Source organism: Prionailurus bengalensis, chromosome B1, assembly GCF_016509475.1.
Source record: "Prionailurus bengalensis isolate Pbe53 chromosome B1, Fcat_Pben_1.1_paternal_pri, whole genome shotgun sequence".
Classification (NCBI taxonomy): Eukaryota; Metazoa; Chordata; class Mammalia; order Carnivora; family Felidae; genus Prionailurus; species Prionailurus bengalensis.
The window spans coordinates 185743677-185752942 of record NC_057344.1 but is presented as its reverse complement, the minus strand read 5'-3'; the positions used below and the strand labels follow the sequence as shown (position 1 = coordinate 185752942).

The 9266-nt window shown below is 47.7% G+C and overlaps 1 protein-coding gene across 4 annotated transcripts in view; it reads left to right on the top strand.

Annotated features, from left to right (window-relative positions):
* Positions 1-2299: 2299 nt before the first annotated feature.
* Positions 2300-9266, top strand: part of SLC34A2 (solute carrier family 34 member 2) — a 33270-nt gene continuing 26303 nt past the window's right edge. For 3 of the 4 annotated variants that reach the window (XR_006296203.1, XR_006296202.1, XM_043572851.1), the window contains exon 1: positions 2300-2323. The gene's annotated coding sequence lies outside the window, so the exon portion shown is untranslated. Of the gene's footprint in view, positions 2324-8018; positions 8150-9266 lie in introns of those variants that run through there. The other variant, XM_043572852.1, reaches the window with a different exon arrangement.

Below are 9266 nucleotides of genomic sequence, written 5' to 3'. Positions count from 1 at the left end.
CCTTGGTTTTCCCAGGCCTGGTGACTCTGGGCAGAGCACTGAGCCGAGGAGGAGTAATGAGAGCCAGGCTCCTGAATGCCCTTCTCTCCCCACACAGCCATCTCCCGGGGACAAGTGCCATCCTTCCCTCTGGCGTCTCTCTGTCTCTTCTGCTTTGCAAAGAGTGCTAGCCCCACCGAGTGCATTAGGAGACTGGTGGAAGGAAGCACCAGGGGGTCCAGAGGACAAGCTATGTGTGCTGGTCAAAAGGGCACTGGGCCACGGCCTGCACACCTGAGAATGTATTCTGGTGTCAGGATGAAAATCAGCAGTGCACCGTCCTGCTTTGTTTGGCCTGTCCAATTTTGGGGGGTTTTTTTTGCTTGTTTGTTTTGTTTTTAGTGGTAACTTTCACAAAACCGGTTATCAGGCTTCTCCAGAAAAGTCCAAAGATCTGGCAGCGTGGCTCAGGTCTTCTCTTGCAATACCCGAAGCAGAGCCCTGAACAGGGCGCGTCCCTGGACCAACTCAGAATGCACCTGTCTTCTACTTGCCTGGCTTCCCCGTGTGCACTTCCTGCTTGCAACCTGCCCTTGACGAGTGACTCCTGCCCTGCTCTTCAGGCACTTTATCTGTTTCCTCATCTGCTAAGCAGGACTGACGGGCTCTGGAAGCAACAGCCCTGTGTAAAGAGAAGATGTTTCCCTCCCCCCGCCATAGGGTGTCTTATCACTCCAAAGGCAGCAACGTGGGGCCGGAGGTGGTAGGAAGGCGGGGACCCTAGGGGAGGCTCTCTCAGGCTGCTGGATATCCAGGAAATAGATCTTTCACGAAGGAAAAAGTGAGAGGACATTTTTATGGGCAAGAAGTCTCAGCGTGTGGGGTGGGTAATTGGGTGGGTTCATGCAGGAAGCACTTGGGGAGAAAGAGAGAGGACAGTCATCCTGGTAGAGGCCCGGCCTCCCCTGAACCTCACCTCAAGCGTATTCCTTCTAGATTGTTATTTGTGCGACAATAGGTAGCCAAAGAGCTAGAGTTTGCGTTATTTTAAATTGACTCTGCATTTTGGCAGCTTTTCAGGCAAAGCGAATGGACATATATGTAACTGATAAAGATGTTTACATGCAATTCTAATCTTCGCCAATGCACACATACAGTTTGGTAGAAGGTAGTGGGGACATGGATGGGCCATCTTGTTTTCCACATGTGTAACATGACGATGTGCGTGTATGCATAGTATGTCAATAATAGCCCAGCTATCATATATCTGTGTAACTCTTTACCACTGTAAAGCCCTTTCCTTACGTAATCTTACTAAAAGTTCATTCTGAGTTAGGGAGGGTAGGTTTAAATGCATCCCACATTTAAAGGGTGAGAAAACGGTGGCCCCGATTAGGTGACTTCTCCTGATGGATGGATGGATGGATACAAAATTTAATTTTTTTCCTAGTTTTTAAATTAGTATGTATGGATAGTTCTATCCATGACAGGAAATTACTTGATCGTACCCTCAGATTATCCCTGTTAAGGTTGGCATATAGCTTTCAATCTTTTTCTTTCCATAGCTATTTTTCAGCGGTACCCCATTGGTTCATGGCTGGCTTAACAGGGAGTTCTGTTACTTCTGAGTTAAGCGGTAGCAATAAATATATTTTTTGCCTACATCGCATCATTATAATGTGTCAATGTGAAAAAAATGTGATACATTCATTTATGTGGTTTGCAATTGTTTTGCCACCATAAGCATTACCTTTAGGGACACCTAAAAACAAAATACTTCCAGGGGAGGGTCATTAGACAATCTAGGAGTATTGCAGCATAAAGACCATTTCTTTTTATTCTTTAAAGTTTATTTACTTATTCTGAGAGAGAGAGCACTGTGGGTGCAGGGGGTGGACAGGGAGAGAGAGAAAATAGCAAGCAGGCTCCACACTGTCAGTCCCAGTGTGGGGCTCGAACTTGTGAATTGTAAGATCATGACTTGAGCCGAAATCAAGAGTCAGACACCTAACAGACTGAGCCACCCAGGTGCCCCAAGACCATTTTAAAACACCACTGTCATTGTTAGCATCATCTCCTAAGATAATACACACATCCCTTTTTTTCCTATAGCTCCACCCACACTGGGTTCTATAACTTTCACTTTTTTTTGGTAGATGCACATAGTGGGAATATGAGATGCCCTAACAGGCTGTGGGAGATCTTTCTGTGTGAGCGGGTGCTCAGGAATCATTTACTTCTCTTCCTCTGGCATCTCCAACCAGGCCTGTGGGATCCAGACTCAACAGAGAACAAAAGGGAGATTCGAGCCTCCAGGATGGCATTCAGCCTTAAGTTCAGAGCTGTGAGTTCCTCCTTAACTTTGTTATTTTATCTTTTTTTATTGTAGTTAATCAAAAATTAATTTTAAATAATTCAATCAAAAGTTATACATCCTCATAACTTTAGGTCCCCTTTAAAAATTTAAGCCAAGTAAAAATGTTTGGGATGCAATTTGAACCTCAAATTCCAGTCCCTCAACCCAGACCATTTCTTTGGAGATCTATTGTTGGGGAAAAGAAGCCATATCACAATCTGTGAACGAAGGAAAAAATGAGGGTGACAATGGCTATGGACAAAGGAAATGCTCAGTGAAAATCTCTGAGACATGAATGATAAAGAGGAATGTCCCTGCGAAAATCTAGAAAAATGTTCTGGGCAGCGGGGATGGCCAGAGCATCAACCCTGGGATGGGAATGAGTGATAGAAGCAAAAAGAACACCAGAAGGGCAGGGAAACTGTCTCTTTCTCTGCCCTGAACTCCTGGCCACCATCCAGGCTGTGGGGCCCGATGACCCGATCTGCACTGGTTGCCCCAGGCCCTCTGTATGGCACTGACTTGTTACTCTTATTCCTTTGTGGTATGTCCTTTTAAAACGGGATTTTATGTTGGTGGCCTCAACTGTTTAGGATCTAGCTCAGTACTGCGTAGTAAGAAAATGCTTGCTGATGATCTAAAGTAAACGTTAAGTCTGTGCAGTAAAGATGCACGTGAATAGAACCATTAGGCCTTTCAGGGTTCCTTAGTCCTGTTTCACGCACAAGTTTAATGAGACTGTTAATTAAAATGAATGAGGTGAGCTATTTGCTTAATCCACAACAGGTTAGAAATAGCACTATAATGATGGCTGCTGCTGATAAAGCAGGGAGGTTATTGCTACATATACTTATAGTGACACGTCAGAAAGAGCGTGTAATGGCCTGACTGCTAATACTATGCAGCAAGGAAAGAAGCAGAAAAATCACCAAAAACCTCCCCAAACATAGACGCACACATTCATACATGCACATGCACACATAATACACACGTGTGCACACACAGAAAAAAACTTAATACTTAGCTGTCTGGGCCTATTTACGGTAGAAAAACAGCTCTGAGATGCTTGAGAAATTATGAGATTGTCACTGGATTCTGTAAAATGATCATAAGTCATCGGAAGTTGTGAAGATTCAGTTTGCTCCTGGCAGGAAAAGTCTGCGGTTTATGTGTGTGTGTGTGTGTGTGTTTTAATGTTTATTTTTGAAAGAGAGAGAGAGAGACAAAGCACGAGCCAGGGAGGGGCAGAGAGAGAGAGAGAGGGAGACACAGAATCCGAAGCAGGCTCCAGGCTCTGAGCTGTCAGCACAGAGCCCAACACGGGGCTCGAACTCATGAACCACGAGATCATGACCTGAGCTGAAATCACACATTCAACCGACTGAGCCACCCAGGCGCCCCTCTGTGTGTTCTCTTTTAAAAGTGTGTCACATAATTGGTTAAACATCTGGGACACAGCAAGCCATGTATACAAGTGCTAGCTATGCCGAAGATTATGGTAAACATTACGTGACTCAGCCAGTAAATGGCTCAAACCTACTGGCTTCAAAGGATTTCAAAATCAGTGATATAACCCAGCGCCTCCTCTCTTCCCTGTACCCTTCTCCAGGACCACTAGGTTTGTTTAGTTTAACTTTTTAATTGTGATATATTCATGGGAAAAATAAAATACGTGGGATTAGTACAGCTCAAGGATTTATCACACAGCAAATGACCACAACCCAAAAGGAGGACACTGTCAACCCCTCAGGAATCCCTGCATGTTCCCTCAGTCTTACCCACTTGCTTCCCAACACAGGGACCTCCACATGAGTTCTCTGGGAAGTCCTTGCTTCTTTTCTTCATAGTTTTACCACTTAAGCGTGCATTCCTGAACACCAAGATTTAGTTTGGGCTGGATCGGGAATTTTTTTTTTTCAACATTTATTTATTTTTGGGACAGAGAGAGACAGAGCATGAACGGGCGAGGGGCAGAGAGAGAGGGAGACACAGAATTGGAAACAGGCTCCAGGCTCTGAGCCATCAGCCCAGAGCCCGACACGGGGCTCGAACTCACGGACCGCGAGATCGTGACCTGGCTGAAGTCGGACGCTTAACCGACTGCGCCACCCAGGCGCCCCTGGATCGGGAATTTTATACAAGGGAAATCAAAGAGTATGAACGCTTCTTTAACTTAGCATTGTTTGTGAGATAACACCTATCCATTTTGTTCCACGTAACAATAAATTGTTCCACGTAACAATAAATTGTTCCTTGTCATCACATGTTATCTGGCCACTTTTGACTCCCCAAACGGGGATTTCATAATAGTGTTTCCTGGTCTGCGGGCTTTGTGGTTAATGTTTCATTCTATGGAAATGGACATTTGAGCGATTGTGTGGGCTGTGTTGCCATGGGCAACTTTGTGTATGTCTTTTGTTGAACAGAGGGTACATTTCTCTTGGGCTTTCGCCGCGAGATGTATACACCGGGTTTAAATCTAACCGTGCTCTAATTTGCATTTCCTTCAGTTGTGATATAGAGCATCTTTTAATGTGCTTGTTAATTATCCTCTTTGTGAAGTGCCTGTTCTAGTCCCTTGACCATTTTTTAATTGGATTTTTTTCTTGATATATGAACATTCTTTATGTATTCGGAAGTCCGTTCTTGGTCAGTTCTGAGTGTTCCAACCCTCTTCCTCCCCCCTGGCCTCACCTCTCAGGCAAATTCTGTTTCCTTTATGGTTAATGCATCTTGTATGCTATTGAAGAAATCTGTCCCCACCTGGAGTTCATGAATATTTGTCTATATTGTTTTCTAGCAGTCCTATTATTTTGACTTCTACATTTAGGTACATTCTTTTATGCAGCGTGTTAGGTAGATGGTCAAGTTTCACTTGTCATTCGGATATCCATTTATTGCTGTTTGTGTTTACCCTGCTGCTCAGCCATAATTTGGCCACAAATCAAGTGTCCATATATGTTTCTGAGCTCTCTATTCTTCTCTCTACTCAGACACATTCTTTGGGTAACCAAATATCCCTATAAGGAAAAGGAGGGAAGAAATCAGCGAAAATTTCTTGGTGATTATGTGGGTGAACTCGGTAACTGGGCTAAGATTTTACCTCGGCCACCAACTAGTCCTGCAACATTGGGATAAGCTGTTTAACTTCTCTGGGGCCTCGTTTCCTGGATTTTATACCTAGCTCTTAGTACTACAAGGATTAATGACTTGATATATGTAAAATGGTTAGTACACGTGAAGCACTCAATGAATAGCAGTCATGATCCTTAATCTGCAATTTAAAAACTCCCTTAGAGGGGCGCCTGGGTGGCGCAGTCGGTTAAGCGTCCGACTTCAGCCAGGTCACGATCTCGCGGTCCGTGAGTTCGAGCCCCGCGTCGGGCTCTGGGCTGATGGCTCGGAGCCTGGAGCCTGTTTCTGATTCTGTGTCTCCCTCTCTCTCTGCCCCCCCCCCCCCCCCCCCGTTCATGCTCTGTCTCTCTCTGTCCCAAAAATAAATAAACGTTGAAAAAAAAATAAAAAATTAAAAAAAATTAAAACTCCCTTAGCGCCAAACCCTAAAGTGAATTGATATATAAAATCGAAAGTTATGCCATTTGGTATAATATTCGTACATTTTTACAGCAAACAATATCCGTAGGTCTGATTATAGGGTGCTGTCTAGATCCCACTAGAGTGTCTCACCTCTTCTTTTCTAAAACTGGAAAGTTCTACATTCTGAAACACATCTGGCCCCAGAGCCTTGGTAACCGTTGTGGGCTGATATTAGCTCAAAGTTTTGTAGCCTTGGGCCAGACTCTACGTGGGCCATGAATTTGCATTAATGATGCCATGAATCCAATCGGTTTTAACTTACAGGCCAACTGTAGGCACCCAACAAGTGAGCTGAAAGTAGTTTCTCGATGTTTGTGTGTAAACATAGGCTGTTTAAATTATGTGTTAAGTTCTCAGCAGTGAACTTTCCCTTTCCAATGTTTTTGAAATTTTGATCTATTAGCTCCTTGTTGGGAGTGATAGGAAGTGCCCCACATCAAAGCCCACAGTTACTGGGGGGAGGCTTGTCAGGATGAATGTCCAAATGAGGCTGTTCCCGTCTGCAGCCCACATGCCCAGGGACGGAGGTGTGGCTGAGCTCAATGAATAGGTGCCAACGGTTCCCAACACCAGGTGTTCTGCTTTGGAGGTCACTCCGAGGAAAGGTGCTGGCTGATCACTATCTCCAAGGGCTGGCTTTGAAGTCTGCGACGCACTTAGCAAAACCATTGTCCCTCTAATAAAAACAGCCTGGGCTGATTCGATTTCCGTGTCCACTCTCCAAGCAATATGTCCTGACCCTTGGACTGATGTGCCCAGCATCTGAGCTGTGGAGTAGTGACCTCAGGGCCCCAAGGTTCCAGATGAGACTAATCAAATCTTCCCACTCAATCTTGTCCCAACACCGGGTGTTCCCAGTGAAGACTACAATGGTTGATATGGACTGAGTACTCGTGTGCACATCAGGTACCATGCTGTGTGCTGTAAATAGTTGAGCTCACTTACTCTGATAGGGACCATTATTCCCATTTTATACAGGAGCAAATGAAGGCAGGCAAAGCAAGGGTTAAAACAGGGAACTGAGTTTACGTGTGTAGCCACTGACTTCTCAGCCCCGGGGAGAGCCCTGCTCAGTAGCTTCTAGGAAGCAGCGCTCCTGACATCTTCCCCCTGATGGAGGAGAGAGCTCTTGGCTTGGGGATGAAACCAGCCTCGTTCCTATGGGCCCTTCTACTCTCTCGTCGTGCTCAGTAAAACTTTTCCTCCACTATAAAACAGGACCATGCGGTGGAGGGAAGGGTCTGGGATTTGGAATAAGATCGAAGTTTGATCCCTGCTCAGCAAATCCCGAGTAATCCTATGCCATGCCCCCTAACCCTTCTAGAAGTCTCAGCTAAAATGGAAGCCGCTGTACCCGTGGGAAGGTGTGTGGGGGGGTGCTTTGGAGAATGACTGCCCGCCCATAACCCCGCAGCTCTTAAGGATAAGCGTGACCATGGGCTCTCCCTGGGACAGGTGTGGATGGAGAAAGATGTGTGGTGGTTTCACCAGGAACACACAGGGCAGGGCAGCCGGTGAAATAAGGGACACGGTCTGCTAGAGCTGGACGAGCTGGCAGGGGTGCCCTTCTGGAGAGAAGAGCAGCCCCTCTCCCCATGCTCAGCCCCGGCTAATCCAGCCCCATCCCTTGGCCCACCCAGGGCTCCAGCCGCAGCTGTTTTAACTGCAGAGTCCAGGCTTCTGGGGCAGAAAGCACCCCAACGCCTGATAAGGCCAAACAATCCCGGCTTTGTTTTGGAAGGATTTGTCCCTGAGTTTCCAGTTGGCTTTTATCTGTGTCTCAGCGTCTCTGACCTCTTCAGCCTCACAGGCGCTAAACTGTCTTGGGGAGGACAGAATGGGGACGGGGCGGTGGGGGGGGGGGTGGGGAGCCGGGCTAGTCCCCCACTTGGCCCGGTGTCGCGTGGGAGGGCGCGCAGGGCGCGCAGGGCGCGGGACGGGCGGTGGCTTTGGGGCTCGGGGACCGTGTGGGGATCTCCCGCAGCAGCCGGGCCGCCTGTCTGTCTTCCCTCCGCAGCCGGCGAGGTCACGATGGGCTCATTAAGTCGGCAGGTAGGCAGTGCCCCGGCGGCGGCGGCAGGCGGTCCTGGAATGTGCGAGGGGCGTGATGACAGCAGCTGCCGCCGGGTCTTTGCGCAACACCTTCGCTATATATACCCCAGCGGCTGAACTCTACCTGGTTCCTCCTTGGGTCCATTACCTGCGCTGGGAGCGCTGGTGAGTACCGCCGCCGGGGCGAGGGCTCTTCCTTCTCCCCTCTCGCTCTCCAAAGAAGCTTCATTTACTTTTAATTCACTTAATTCTTTTAGACATCCCTCGATGTTGACCTCAAAGAGCTTGGCTGGCTTTGGACTGCGGAAGACAAAAAAATAAACCTTCTCTAAACTTTCAGATTATATTTTTTTCGATGCTGCTGCCGTGGCTGTTATTACAATTCCCATGACTACACTGCTTACCCCTGGCCATGTTATTAATGAGCCACTGTTGGGGGTTCTGAGACTGTGGATGTTCTGGCATTCGTAGGTCAGGGAGGAAAAATGGGGGAATAAGAGGTGCCACATAGGGACTGGGACGACTGGGCTCTCTTTTTTGGTCACGAACTAGCTGTGTGACCTAAAGCAGGTTGCTGTGAGCCCCTGGGCCTCAGTTTACCCCTCTTTGCAAGAGGGGGAAGGGAACCCTCCCACAGGCTTTCCTGCGCTGAAAATTCTAGGTGTGTGTGGCTGTCCAGTATAACGCAGTGCCCACGAGTGTGACTTCCACGTGCTGCCATTCTTGTTTGCCGAGTTATTTATCTAAAGTGACTGCAGGGTGCAGTCTAGTTTGCTGGTGGGGGTCCGCACAGGGCTGGTCTTTCAGCTTGCCCCGGGGGGAACAGAGTCAGAGGGTACCAGGTGAGCAGTCGGAGGGGGGGGGAAATGGCTTGCAAGGAAATGTGCTCAGGTGGGGGCGGGATGGGAGCACCCCGCATCTCCAAGCCAGAGAGGGGGTGGCACATGGAATGGGCTTACATTCAGTCCTCAGATCCCCAGAGGCAGTTGCCTGCGGTGGGTAGCTGGCACGAAGCTGGAGAGAGTTAGAAGCACTCATTTTCCATAAGGAGATGGCAGCTGTCTGAACCGTGTCGATTTCCTGGAGGCAGCTTGTGGATTTCTGCACTTAGAATCCCCTCTCCCTCCCTGTTTCTATTCACAAGTGATTTCTGTGTTCGCCCTGCTTGCGACAGTCCTGTTTGTCTTGCTTCGCCCTCTCCCGAGCCAGAGTTTTTTAAGTTGTTCTGGGCCCGGTGTTCTTGAAAAGGTTGTGCCTCATAGGAACAACGATTGTTTCTGGT